The sequence below is a fragment of the Coregonus clupeaformis genome, unplaced genomic scaffold (genome assembly GCF_020615455.1).
Source record: "Coregonus clupeaformis isolate EN_2021a unplaced genomic scaffold, ASM2061545v1 scaf0080, whole genome shotgun sequence".
Lineage (NCBI taxonomy): Eukaryota > Metazoa > Chordata > Actinopteri > Salmoniformes > Salmonidae > Coregonus > Coregonus clupeaformis.
The window spans coordinates 66,937-81,251 of NW_025533535.1; the positions used below are offsets into that span (position 1 = coordinate 66,937).

At 42.2% G+C, this 14,315-nt stretch overlaps 1 protein-coding gene across 1 annotated transcript in view; it reads right to left on the bottom strand.

The window, feature by feature from the left end:
* Positions 1 to 14,315, bottom strand: part of LOC121575920 (dual specificity mitogen-activated protein kinase kinase 6) — a 55,217-nt gene that overhangs the window by 24,841 nt on the left and 16,061 nt on the right. The gene's annotated exons all lie outside the window — the stretch shown is intronic.

Below are 14,315 nucleotides of genomic sequence, written 5' to 3' on the forward strand. Positions count from 1 at the left end.
TAAAATATATTTTGATTTGTTTAACACTTTTTTCGATTCCATATGTGTTATTTCATAGTTTTGATGTCTTCACTATTATTCTACAATGTAGAAAATCGTAAAAAATAAAGAAAAACCCTTGAATGAGTAGGTGTTCTAAAACTTTTGACCGGTAGTGTAGGTGACACCACCACCTGGCTTTGAGCAGAGTGATTTGACTTGCACCAGGAAGAGGCATATTGCTTATGGTTTGTGGCTTGATCGGCATGTTTTGGAGCGTGAGAACATTTAAAAGTAACTGAAGACAAGTATTTGGGAGAATGCCATGCACACACACAGCAGTATTTTAAGGTAAACCCACCTGAAAATGCAACGTCTGTGCTATGACGTTGTAGGCTAATGCTCACTGTTAACAGTGCCACTGCAGGTGCACATCTGGTAAGCCATGATGTCTACTCAGTCAATGAACTCACTGAACTATAAAAAATAAAAAAAATGTTGAAAAAAGTATTGTGCGGAAAACGATCCAACAATCCACAATACCATCCATTCCATAACAGCTGGAAACCAAACTAATTGAAACCTCTCAAACATAAATAAACATACACAGCACAGGGTGTCATGGTTTGTTGAAACCACAGCCCAGGATGTGCCACCACCACCTCTCTCTCTGTGCTGCCTCACTGCATGCCTCATGGCTTCCACTTTCCAAAGCAGCTTTGTTGCACCAAAATGTCACTTTGGGCCCCTCCCACACGCATTTACACAGACAACAATAGTAGCCTAACTGGAAACCGACACTAGTCTTCTATTAAGTCCATGACTACATTTGGACCAACACAGAACAAATGAAACTATCTGCAGGTTTCAGACTGTCAAAATAGTCCCTGCTCTATTCAAATAACTGGCATGTGTATTCAGTGAAGTTTGGGAGGCTGAGGACCGAACAGAGAGCCTTCCTGTGTATTAATTACCCTGCCAGCCTGAAATGTTCTGAACACTGCAGATAGAAATAGAATGAATAGAGCTGACACAATTCCCTTTTCTATCTGACAGACAATCATATCTGTTCTACACAATGCATTTCTAATAGTACGTTATGCAACGCTACATCCCTTGGACAAGCTCCTGGCACCTCTCACTGCTAGCTTTGCCAAAACAAAGAATTGGTGAGTGGTTATTATGGCTAAGTACCAGGCACCAGTTTCACCAAGCTTTCTTCATGACTATGCATGCCAGGCTGGCAAGTTATACTTCTGGCAGGGTATACTTCAGGCAAGCTCTCTCTTCGGTCCTCTGCCTCCTCACTACCTCAAATACTGCAATTTCGTTGCCAAAAATAATATCTGGTGAGTGGTTATGGTTGAGCACCAGCACCAACTTTACCAGGTTTTCTCCATGATTGTGCATGGCATGCCATGCTGCTAGGCTGGCAGGGAATTCAGCCTCCCAGTCTCTGGCTTGATAGGATGGGACAAGACGCGGCACGATCTGCTCCATCGAGAAGACAACAGCTTTCAAAGCTTTCATCTCCAGTCCACAGAGGCCAAACATGCAAATCATTACAACGCAGCCAGACACAGCTCCCTGCTGAATGCACACTGACTTAATATGTAGCATATAGGCTTGCTATACATTAATTCAAACAGATTTGCATGCAGGGGAGATAGGAGATCCACATACATGTATGCAAAGGGAAGTAACTCATGACCACACAAAGAGACAGTGCATGCACTGACATGCATGCCAAAGAATTACATGAGAGTAGAGAGAGACCTTTGCATACAGCTCAAGCAGGCACGCATAGGCTACAACTCAAGATGTCACTAAGTGATTGGAGCAGACCTAGTGTACTTCCAAAATGGGACCCTATTCCCTATATAGTGTACTATGGGCCCTGGTCAAAAGTAGTGCACTACGGGTGACATTTGGGACGCATTCCTATAGTAGGCCTGTTGAAACTGTTTAAACATTTGGATCAGATCTCTCCAGAAGAAAATCACAACATATGGAACCTGCAGTTGACCTAGAACAAATCTGTCCAGTGATCGTAACTCAGAAAACGAAAGAGACAAAGGTATTGGATCAATAGAATATATAATTTACAGTGTACAGGGCAGGAATAAGTCCTTAGCCAATAGAATATGGTTAGTTTCCTAAACAGGCCTTCTAAAAAAGCTGTTCCTAAGATTACAATTCTGCTCATATATTTTCAGAGCTGTGAGAGGGAATTTTGGCAAGCTACAGTATGCAAATACAGATGCTGTTTTTAGTTATTCCACATTATCTTGCACAATTTAAAATCATATATATATATATCCCCCTTTAGGCTTTTTCTCGCTGATCTCAGCATTCAATGTAAGCTTTATTTTACATTGTAGCCTAACATAATAATGACAACACCAGCCGCATTGCGTGCGCAAGCATTGCAAAATAAATGTACACATACAGCTGAAGTCGGAAGTTTACATACACTTAGGTTGGAGTCATTAAAACTCGTTTTTCAACCACTCCAAAAATGTATTTTTAACAAACTATAGTTTTGGCAAGTCGGTTAGGACATCTACTTTGTGCATGACACAAGTAATTTTTCCAACAATTGTTTACAGACAGATTATTTCACTGATAATTCACTGTATCACAATTCCAGTGGGTCAGAAGTTTACATACACTAAGTTGACTGTGCCTTTAAACAGTTTGGAAAATTCCAGAAAATGATGTCATGGCTTTAGAAGCTTCTGATAGGCTAATTGAAATCATTTAAGTCAATTGGAGGTGTACCTGTGGATGTATTTCAAGGCCTACCTTCAAACTCAGTGCCTCTTTGCTTGACATCATGGGAAAATCAAAAGAAATCAGCCAAGACCTCAGAAAAGAAATTGTAGACCTCCACAAGTCTGCTTCATCCTTGGGAGCAATTTCCAAACGCCTGAAGGTACCACGTTCATCTGTACAAACAATAGTACGCAAGTATAAACACCATGGGACCACGCAGCCATCATACCCCTCAGGAAGGAGACACGTTCTGTCTCCTAGAGATGAACGTATTTTGGTGCGAAAAGTGCAAATCAATCCCAGAACAACATCAAAGGACCTTGTGAAGATGCTGGAGGAAACAGGTACAAAAGTATCTATATCCACAGTAAAACGAGTCCTATATCGACATAACCTGAAAGGCCGCTCAGCAAGGAAGAAGCCACTGCTCCAAAGCCGCCATAAAAAAGCCAGACTACGGTTTGCAACTGCACATGGGGACAAAGATCGTACTTTTTGGAGAAATGTCCTCTGGTCTGAAGAAACAAAAATAGAACTGTTTGGCCATAATGACCATCGTTATGTTTGGAGGGAAAATGGGGTTGCTTGCAAGCCGAACAACACCATCCAACCGTAAAGCACGGGGGTGGCAGCATCATGCTGTGGGGGTGCTTTGCTGCAGGAGGGATTAGTGCACTTCACAAAATAGATGGCATCATGAGGAAGGAAAATTATGTGGATATATTGAAGCAACATCTCAAGACATCAGTCAGGAAGTTAAAGCTTGGTCGCAAATGGGTCTTCCAAATGGACAATGACCACAAGCATACTTCCAAAGTTGTGGCAAAATGGCTTAAGGACAACAAAGGAAACGTTTGACCCAAGTTAAACAATTTAAAGGCAATGCTACCAAATACTAATTGAGTGTATGTAAACTTCTGACCCACTGGGAATGTGATGAAAGAAATAAAAGCTGAAATAAATCATTATCTCTACTATTATTCTGACATTTCACATTCTTAAAATAAAGTGACCTAAAACAAGGAATTTTTACTAGGATTAAATGTCAGGAATTGTGAAGAACTGAGTTTAAATGTATTTGGCTAAGGTGTATGTAAACTTCCGACTTCTATTTTTGACGCTTGACGTGCTGCAAGTCCTGCCTCTCCCATCTCCTCATTGGTTTTTACATTATAGTCATTTAGCAGACACTCTTATCCAGAGCGACTTACAGTTAAGTGAGTGCACACATTATTTATTTATTTTTCATACTGGCCCCCCGTGGCAATCAAACCCACAACCCTGGCGTTGCAAACACCATGCTCTACCAACTGAGCTACAGTGGGGAGAACAAGTATTTGATACACTGCCAATTTTGCAGGTTTTCCTACTTACAAAGCATGTAGAGGTCTGTCATTTTTATCATAGGTACACTTCAACTGTGAGAGACGGAATCTAAAACAAAAATCCAGAAAATCACATTGTATGATTTTTAAGTAATTAATTTGCATTTTATTGCATGACATAAGTATTTGATACATCAGAAAAGCAGAACTTAATATTTGGTACAGAAATCTTTGTTTGCAATTACAGAGATCATACGTTTCCTGTAGGTCTTGACCAGGTTTGCACACACACTGCAGCAGGGATTTTGGCCCACTCCTCCATACAGACCTTCTCCAGATCCTTCAGGTTTCGGGGCTGTCGCTGGGCAATACGGACTTTCAGCTCCCTCCAAAGATTTTCTATTGGGTTCAGGTCTGGAGACTGGCTAGGCCACTCCAGGACCTTGAGATGATTCTTACGGAGCCACTCCTTAGTTGCCCTGGCTGTGTGTTTTGGGTCGTTGTCATGCTGGAAGACCCAGCCACGACCCATCTTCAATGCTCTTACTGAGGGAAGGAGGTTGTTGGCCAAGATATCGCGATACATGGCCCCATCCATCCTCCCATCAATACGGTGCAGTTGTCCTGTCCCCTTTGCAGAAAAGCATCCCCAAAGAATGATGTTTCCACCTCCATGCTTCACGGTTGGGATGGTGTTCTTGGGGTTGTACTCATCCTTCTTCTTGCTCCAAACACGGCGAGTGGAGTTTAGACCAAAAAGCTCTATTTTTGTCTCATCAGACCACATGACCTTCTCCCATTCCTCCTCTGGATCATCCAGATGGTCATTGGCAAACTTCAGACGGGCCTGGACATGCGCTGGCTTGAGCAGGGGGACCTTGCGTGTGCTGCAGTATTATAATCCATGACGGCGTAGTGTGTTACTAATGGTTTTCTTGAGACTGTGGTCCCAGCTCTCTTCAGGTCATTGACCAGGTCCTGCCGTGTAGTTCTGGGCTGATCCCTCACCTTCCTCATGATCATTGATGCCCCACGAGGTGAGATCTTGCATGGAGCCCCAGACCGAGGGTGATTGACCGTCATCTTGAACTTCTTCCATTTTCTAATAATTGCGCCAACAGTTGTTGCCTTCTCACCAAGCTGCTTGCCTATTGTCCTGTAGCCCATCCCAGCCTTGTGCAGGTCTACAATTTTATCCCTGATGTCCTTATACAGCTCTCTGGTCTTGGCCATTGTGGAGAGGTCAGAGTCTGTTTGATTGAGTGTGTGGACAGGTGTCTTTTATACAGGTAACGAGTTCAAACAGGCGCAGTTAATACAGGTAATGAGTGGAGAACAGGAGGGCTTCTTAAAGAAAAACAACAGGTCTGTGAGAGCCGGAATTCTTACTGGTTGGTAGGTGATCAAATACTTATGTCATGCAATAAAATGCAAATTAATTACTTAAAAATCATACAATGTGATTTTCTGGATTTTTGTTTTAGATTCTGTCTCTCACAGTTGAAGTGTACCTATGATAAAAATGACAAAACCTGCAAAATTGGCAGTGTATCAAATACTTGTTCTCCCCACTGTACATCCCTGCCGGCCATTCCCTCCCCTACCCTGGACGACGCCCCATGGGTCTCCCGGTCGCGGCCAGCTACGACAGAGCCTGGATTCGAACCAGGATCTCTAGTGGCACAGCTAGCAATGCGATGCAGTGCCTTAGACCACTGCGCCACTCAGGAGTTTGTAGGAGCACAACTGTAGACTCACAACTGTAGACCACTTGAACGAGGTCCACACCCCAGTCCCGTTGGTTGCAGTAATGCACCTTAAAGTTGATTGCCAATGCCATATAAAATCCACAGAAGAAGAAGACTGAACTAGGAGAGATTACTAGAAACTAACTAGGTTTCCCCTTTTATCTGTGGATTCATTTTCAGAGTAGAGAACAAACGATTTTGTGTGACTCAAAATGGGTCGATATTCCACAAAAATCCAGCAAAAAAAAGGACCTTGTACATTTCAGGTAAAATAACAACCCAATGTTTATATCCCAGGACAAATTACCTGGCAACAGCAAGCTAGCTAGCTAAATATCCATGAATGTTTAATATGTGTTTCGACCTGTCCCCAAATTAATATAGTTGGTTCAGAGTTCTTTTTGATATTTCAACCTGTGTGTCCTGATCGCGTCTGGTGTGGATGGACAAAATCAACATGCGGGCGCACGCGCGTGCCCGGTGTAGTCAGCATGTAATTAAAAACAGCAGTAGCACATATCATTCCCAGTGATTTGCAGCACATGGGCTGAAGTATGTCGCGAGATGCCAGCGAGAAGCCACTGGGGACAACTACTGAAACATTCACAATTATCACATTCTCTCTCGATTTTGTGCTCAGAGGCGAAGATGGCAAAACTAAAATACCAGAGAGAAGTACTGAAGCCAAAGGAATGGCAAAGAAAACAGAGCGAGCTTTGCTGAAACCAAGGCTGCCTGAGACTGAGTGCTTTGAGCACTGTGAATTTAGAGCAAAAGCTTTGTGCAGCCAGACAGGGCCATGCCCAGCCCTGCTGATAATAAACCCAGAGTGGCATTCATAGCAGGCGGAACCAACCAGCCTGCTTATTCTCCCTCTTCCAAACCCACACACACACACACCGCCCGGAATTCCAACAATCCCAAGAGGTTCTCAATTGAAATCCAGAGACCCAGAGGAAGATATAAGAATAAGACATCGGGATGAGGGATGGAGGGAGGGAGAGAGGGAGGGAAATAGAAATGGGAGGGGGGCGGGCCAGGGCAGAGACAGAGAGGGGGATGAAAATAACTTATCTTGAGCCTGCTGCTGTTATGCCCCTAATGGCTGCCATGGGAGTCTGTGAGATACCCTACACTTCCACCGCCCAGGCAGTCTGTGAGATACCCTACACTTCCACCGCCAAAGCAGTCTGAGAGATACCCTACACTTACATACCCTACACTTCCACCGCCCAGGCAGTCTGTGAAATACCCTACACTTCCACCGCCCAGGCAATCTGTGAGATACCCTACACTTCCAAAGATGGCAGATAAAGAGTAAAGTGTTGGTCCCATGTTTCATGAGCTAAAATAAAAGATCCCAGAAATTTTCCATATGCACTAAAAGCTTATTTCTCTCAAATGTTGGGCACTAATTTGTTTACATCCCTGTTAGTGAGCATTTCTACTTTGCCAATATAATCAATATGAGAGGTGTGGCATATCAAGAAGCTGATTAAACAGCATGATCATTACACAGTGCACCTTGTGCTGGGAACAATAAATGTTTTGTCACGCAACACAATGCCACAGATGTCTCAAGTTTTGAGGGAGCGTGCAATTGGCATGCCGACTGCAGGAATGTCCACCAGAGCTGTTGCCAGATAATTGAATGTTCATTTCTCTACCATATAAGCCGCCTCCGTCATTTTATAGAATTTAGCAGTATGTCCAACCGGCCTCACAACTGTAGACCACATGTAGCCACACCAGCCCAGGACCTCCACATCCGGCTTCGTCACCTGCGGGATCGTCTGAGACCAGCCTCCCGGACAGCTGATGAAACTGAGGAGTATTTCTGTCTGTAATAAAGCCCTTTTGTGGGGAAAAACTCATTCTGATTGGCTGGGCCTGGCTCCCAGGTGGGTGGGCCTGGCTCCCAAGAGGGTGGGCCTATGCCCTCCCAGGCCCACCCATGGCTGCGCCCCTGCCCAGTCATGTGAAATCCATAGATTAGGGCCTAATTTATTTATTTAAATGTCCTTATATGAACTGTAACTCAGTATAATCATTGCATGTTGCGTTTATATTTTTGTTCAGTATATATACTTTGGGTTACAGCTGTTATGTTGTGAAGCTCCACTGGGAACCATGTCGTCACCACCCACAAGGCTATACGCTTCTTAGACGGTTGGGGTTGACTTAAATGATACTCTTGACGGTGTTGTGTGTGCGTAAGGGTATCACCTTCAGGTTACTGCAGTGCACAGTCCTGCTTAAGTAGTGGTTAACTAGGGGGCAGCCAACTTTACCACAATGACTACAACATGAGATCACTACTCAACTATGGGGGGCCGACCGATGCATGTGATCTTCAGGTCGCATTTAGTAAACCTGTTTTTAGCCATTATCTGCAAGAGTGCGAAGAATGGGCCAAAGCATAGTAAGATCAAGTCGATAACTTAGAAATGAAGGGAAGCACTTGTCTTGAGCAGCCGTAACAGTTGCTGGCCTGGTAGCAGCCTAACATGAGCTAGCATTATTTTGAGTCCAAGCGTGGCAGCCTGCTAACTCTCTCATAGCAGATATTCACAGGATGTAGGCTGTTTGATTTGGCCAGGCTTCGGCCTGGGGATTTGGCTGGCAGTGAGAGACTAGGCTGTTACAGAACAGAAAGAAATAAAAAATTGGTCCCCGAGATTAGATGACAAATTGCTGACTGCTGGGACCAGGTGACGTGCGCATGCCCACACGCACGCACCCACGCACGCACACACACACACAGACACACACCACAAGTGGCTGGAGAGAGATCTGTTTACAAAACCCTAACAGGTGTTTTGTTAAGATAACATTTAGGCCACCATTCCGCTTAACTGGGTTTCACATAATTCAAGCACTTTTTAATCAAATCAAGGAAAGAAAATTATTGCAAGAGTAGCTAAACTTTCCTAATAATCAGTTTTAAATGTGGAACAAAATGTCTATCTGGAATTAATTCAAGTCTATTTACCTCCAGACAGCTTGTCTGTCGCACATCCAGCGGACTGTCACTGTCTGCGTCCCAAATGGCACCGTATTCCCTATATAGTGCACTACTTTTGAAAAGGGCCTATAGGGTTCTGGTCAGAAGTAGTGCACTATGTAGGAAATAGGGTGCCATTTGGGATGCAACGACTGTCGAATAGCATGCCATGCAATACGATGCACTCTCTCGGTGGTAACCAGAGTGCAGTCATTTGCAAGAGGAGCAGCAGGACATGCTTTCCTTTCCTCCGTGTGCTAGCTGGAGATTTTATGGAACTGATAATCAGGCAGGGGACAGCTAAGTGCACATTTACACATTTAATCCAGCCATGATGACAAGTGCAATGTTTTGCCTCCAGCAGAGCCGGGGAGCCAAAGTTCACCCTTTATCCTGATAGGCTGCGTTTACACAGGCAGGCCAATTCTGATCTTTTTCCACTAAATGTTATTTTGTCCGATCAGATCAGCTCTTTTTCCAATAATTGGGCAAAAGAACAGAATTGGTCTGCCTGTAATTTCATTAGACACATGATATGGATTTACTAAAACGGTCCTTCAGTCAAATAAAGGTTAAATAAAAAAGAATTTACAAAAGTAGGATGGTTGCAGGGACGGAGGTCATACAAAGAGAAATGCATGCAAAAGGCGTCAGCTCTGTCAATGACGTGTAGTGAAAAGATTGATCGCTTACTCAGGAATCTTCCAGATCAACATTAGGATTCAGCTGTGATGCATTGATTTTATTATTTTGGCATGCTTGACATGCGCTAGGAGGACTGAGCAATGGCAGCCTATTCTCTAAAAAAAAAATGCTAGGTAGCGCTAGTGCAGCGTACATGGGCCAAAACTCAGGTATTATTCATCCTATACCTTGTTCTCCATCTTCTTTTTAAATAGTGAGCCAACATGTTTTCAGCACTTTTATTTCCATGTCTGATCAAAATTCATTTTATCATGCTCCCTTGCTCTCGCTTGTCTCTCTGCAGAAGACATATAGTGAGCAATATGTTTGGAACATAAAATCGCAATATCAAATTGCAATACATAGAACAGTGAGAATCGCAATACATATCGTATCTGCACCTAAGTATCGTGATAATATTGTATCGTGAGGTCCCTGGCAATTCCCAGCCCTACTGTGGTGGTCTGTTTTGCAACCTGATTATGTTGTACTTTGTGACTGTGTTCATTTATCTGATGACTACGGTCCTCATAATACATGAAACTCAATGCACATCCAACTATTGTCCTGATGCATCAAACTCAATGCACATCCAACTATTTTTCAGTCCTGATGCATCAAGCTCAATGCACATTCAACTATTGTCCTGATGCATCGAACTCAATGCACATCCAACTATTGTCCTGATGCATCGAACTCAATGCACATTCAACTATTGTCCTGATTCATCAAACTCAATGCACATCCAATTATTGTCCTGATGCATCAAACTCAATGCACATCCAACTATTGTCCTGATGTATCAAACTCAATGCACATCCAACTATTGTCCTGATGCATCAAACTCAATGCACATCCAAGTATTGTCCTGATGCATCGAACTCAATGCACATTCAACTATTGTCCTGATTCATCAAACTCAATGCACATCCAATTATTGTCCTGATGCATCAAACTCAATGCACATCCAACTATTGTCCTGATGTATCAAACTCAATGCACATCCAACTATTGTCCTGATGCATCAAACTCAATGCACATCCAACTATTGTCCTGATGCATCGAACTCAATGCACATCCAACTATTGTCCTGATGCATCGAACTCAATGCACATCCAACTATTGTCCTGATGCATCGAACTCAATGCACATCCAAGTATTGTCCTGATGCATCGAACTCAATGCACATCCAACTATTGTCCTGATGCATCAAACTCAATGCACATCCAACTATTGTCCTGATGCATCAAACTCAATGCACATCCAACTAAAAATATCCCATTGCAAAATAATGCTTTTTTGCCTATTCATTGATGGAAATACCAGTTGATGGAAATACATTTGACCTGTCATGCTTATCTGTCTTTGGGTTAATTTGCATAATTTCATACAGATACAGAGCCCTTGAGCACAAAATCTGTCAGACAGCGCTTTTATAAGCCCAATCATTGCGCAACAATTATAAACGCAATCGTGTGTTAAAAATCGTTTTTGGGCCATGTTTAAAAAGAGCTAATATTTGTATTTCTCAACTGGTAATTGAAGCGCGCTTCCCATTCGCCATTCAAATGCAGAGGCAACGGAAGGCAGGCTTCATCAGTGCGTCACACAGCACTTTGCAATGAGCTGGAGGCAGTATGCATTTTGAAAACATTTAGCTACTTAATTATTTGAAACCTGAACATTTTACTACATATTATGAGGCATGTTTTACATTGCTTCAAAGTAGCCTTGGCAAAATCCGGCCATATCCATGTAGGCAATTATTTTATAAAGACTTCCATATGTCATTGAAACCAGTAGCCTATTTCTCTCATGTTTTATTGGTTTTCAACTTTCTTTCATTGTCCGGTAGCCAAATGGACATTCATGCGTAGCCTACTGCCTTGTGCGTATTGCTGCGCTAATAATGTTAAGAAATAATAGTTTGTCAACATTTTAAACTAAACGTTCTGATCTGTTGCATCAGATTAATTGCTTTTTTAAAATTATTATGTAGCCTAGGCCTACTGGTTGTATGAACTTGGGATCCATCGTCCCACAACTGTCCCAGAGTCTGTTTGGGCTATTTCTTTCTCGACAAGCTGACCAATATAACTGGTTAACTTTTCTACCATGGGGGATAGTAGATTGACATAGGCTCATAGGGGACGTGTCCCATGTCCATAAGGCTAGGGGATGCTTTCCCTAAGTAAATTGAATTAAATTGCCAAAATTATATAGCCTAATTAGCCTACTCCTGTCTATAAAGAAATAAATAAAATAATTAAAAAATAAGCTACTAAAGCATGATTTGACCACAGAGGATAATTAGCTTCCCCTAGTCTTAAAAAAATTAATAGTTGTGGATCGTTTAAATTGCATTGCCTACAATCGGAAGGAAAGGCTGCATGCGCAATTTGGGCAGCGGGCGCTGCAAATACTAAATAGATGATTGTTGAGTTGTGACTGTCAGTGAAAAGTAGAGGCCCAGCCAGGCATATCGCAATATGCAATATTTCAAAATGTCATCGCGGGAAAACATAGTTTGGAAAGCAAATGGCTATTGCTGTAAAGAGAACACAATAAAAATGATCTACTTAATTTAGTGAACAACAGAAGGCATATAGCCTATCTTATTGGCACCAGTGGAGAGCATAGGCCATATCCACAGTGAGTGCGCACTGCGCATATTCACTCTTTATCATTGTTGGGTCAGTGCCACTTAAAAAAAAGTTAGTTTTTTGACAATAATCCAGTTTTGATGTACGTCATATTCTATTTGTGTCTCCCCTTCTCAGAGGCCTATTATATGGACAACATCGTTTTTATTCATCTGTTTGTCAGTGTCAGCAGAGTAGGCTACCCTGTAATTTGTCTTATTAAAAAATATTCTGCTAATGTCTCCAGTCATATAAAGTTTAGTAGAACTGCATGAAATGTGTTTTTCCCGTGCAAAGAATGAAGAAACGTATGTGATATAGTCATGCTTATCTGTCTTTGGGTTAATTTGCATAATTTCATACAGATACAGAGCCCTTGAGCACAAAATCTGTCAGACAGCGCTTTTATAAGCCCAATCATTGTGCAACAATTATAAACGCAATCGTGTGTTAAAAATCGTTTTTGGGCCATGTTTAAAAAGAGCTAATATTTGTATTTCTCAACTGGTAATTGAAGCGCGCTTCTCATTCGCCATTCAAATGCAGAGGCAACGGAAGGCAGGCTTCATCAGTGCGTCACACACCACTGTCCATATGTAAAAAGTAGGCTAATGATTTACCAATAATTTAACAATAGGCCTAATTAATTAATTTAGTAACAACATCCTCATAAGTTATACTATTAAAGATACACTGCACTGTAAACCTATGTAAGCTGCCTATCAATAGGCTACTGGCAGATTTTGCATTGCAATTGTGCAGTAATGCAACAACACCAATGAGTAACAGATTACTCAAGATTGTTGAGTGTTTTTAGCTAAAAGACAGAGCTAACATATTATTATTTTGTTTTGTTCTAGATATTGTGTGAGGACCTGGCTCCTCTAGTGCCTCACAGAGGTGGACCCATTAAAAATAGGGTGTTGGCCTCCCTGTGGCTGATGGCCAACGAGGAACTTTCAGGGGAGTGGCAGACTGGTTCAACCTCAACAAAGGAACATTGCATCACTACCTCATTCAAGTGGCCACAGGCCTCACACAGGTGGTGCTTGACTATGTGAAGTGGCCTTCTGTAGAGCAACTACCAGTGGTAGAGGCCGCGTTCGATGAAAGACAAGGTTCTCTGGGGTGATTGTGTGTATAGATGGCACCCATATTATCATCAGGGGACCTTTCAACAACAGGGTTGCATAAACAGAAACGGCCATGCCACCTTCCAACTCCAGAAAGTTAGCGACGGTCAGCTCATGTTTACAAACATCTACACAGGGAATGCTGGTTCTGTGCACGATACCCAAGCAATACCATCTGCTCAGGGATTTTGCGTACCGCCTAAGTGTGGACTTAATTGTCCCATTCAGAAACAACGGCCACCTTGACGATGAACAAAAGCATTTCAACCAGGTCCACATTTCGACACATGGACACATTGAGAGGGCGTTTGGAATACTCAAGTGGAGGAGACTGCTGAACTTGGAAATGTTCCTTCTAAACAAAGTACCCCATGTGATTGCCAGTGCATGTCTCCTCCACAACTTGGTCCTGATCCATGAAGGGATCACATACAGTGCCTTCGGAAAATATTCAGATACCCTTAACTTTTTCCACATTTTGTTACGTTACAGCCTTATTCTAAAATTGATTACATTGTTATTTTCCCTCTTACACTACCAGTCAAAAGTTTGGACAAACCTACTCATTCAAGGGTTTTAATTTATTTGTACTATTTTTTACATTGTAGAATAATAGTGAAGACATCAAAACTATGAAATAACACATATGGAATCATGTAGACTCCAAAAAAGTGTTAAACAAATCAAAATATATTTTATATTTGAGATTCTTCAAATAGCCACCCTTTGCCTTGATGACAGCTTTGCACACTCTTGGCATTCTCTCAACCAGCTTCATGAGGTAGTCCCTTGGAATGCATTTCAATTAACAAGTGTGCCTTGTTAAAAGTTAATTTATGGAATTTCTTTCCTTCTTAATGCATTTGAGCCAATCAGTTATGTTGTGACTAGGTAGCGGGGTATACAGAAGATAGCCTTATTTGGTAAAAGACCAAGTCCATATTATGGCAAGAAAAGCTCAAATAAGCAAAGAGAAACAACAGTGCATCGTTACTTTAAGACAAGAAGGTCAGTCAATACGGAAC